The sequence below is a fragment of the Pseudomyrmex gracilis genome, unplaced genomic scaffold, assembly GCF_002006095.1.
Source record: "Pseudomyrmex gracilis isolate BER0280 unplaced genomic scaffold, ASM200609v1 scaffold_687, whole genome shotgun sequence".
NCBI lineage: Eukaryota > Metazoa > Arthropoda > Insecta > Hymenoptera > Formicidae > Pseudomyrmex > Pseudomyrmex gracilis.
The window spans coordinates 48188-49271 of NW_018021271.1; positions in this window are offsets into that span (position 1 = coordinate 48188).

Here is a 1084-nt window from a genome sequence, read left to right on the forward strand (position 1 = left end):
CCCAGTATTCCAGTGGTTTTTCTTTTTCGCATCGCATCGTTTATGAGTTCCACAATATTTGCTCCCACCAATTCTGGACTCTTGGTCACGATGCCGCGTTCGTTCCATGTGATCGTGACGGGAACAGCCGTTTCGATCAGATGATTCAAAAGCATTCGCGCTTTGGAGCGGTAAGTTTTTGGAATTGTTTCTATTATGTTTGTTATAGTTTTTCGTTTGCGAGAGCTCGTTGCGCTGCTGCTGTTGTTAAATATAATATCTGCAAACGATACATTTTTCTTCGGAGTTGACTGATTAATCCGTTGATATTGACTATTATTATTATTGTGTTGTAATGGTGTTGAATAATGTTTTGGTAAAACAGAGGATGTTTGAGGAAAAGCGTCCATTGGTTCTTCTGCGTCGTAAAATAGTACTCTCATTTCCTCGTCGTCCTCCTCTTCCTCTTCCCTTTCTTCACCAGTCACAGCAGTTGTTTCCGCCACGGATGGATCTTCTTCTTTGCGAAAACGCTTTCTCGCTTTTCGGATAAAATACAGATATCGACGAAGTACTTTGCTGTACAATTTCCATTTTTCACCTTCATCAACAGAGGAATCGAGAATACGTCTCATCTCCGCGTCGAGACGCGAGAGCACGGTTTTGGGAGTGCGTGTGGTATTAGCAGTGGTATTTTCCCCCGCCATTCGTTGTTGCATTCTTTAGAGATTATCCGTGGAAATCAGCACCATTTTTTTAGCCCGTTTTATGTTTACTCGATAATTCGAAATAATAAAGCTGTGAGTACGGTAAAAAGCCTCTTTGTTGCACCAGCAGGTTTCTCTTGCACCTCCAAGTACCTCTTCGTTAGCGACGCGATACGTCGCAGCGCCGTTTTGTATTGGATTAAGCGGTTCTTCTCTCTTTTTTCGAGCAGTACGTTACTTCTGAGTATTGTGGACACACTCGCGAATACACGCGATGAATTTGTTATCAGCGTTTCGCAGAAAAGCAGCGCGTTGATTTTTATTTAGAAGACACAGAGCTTTCAGTAGACAGATGTTTTTTTCACCGAGAGAGCGTTTAGCTCTAATATGCGCCTTTT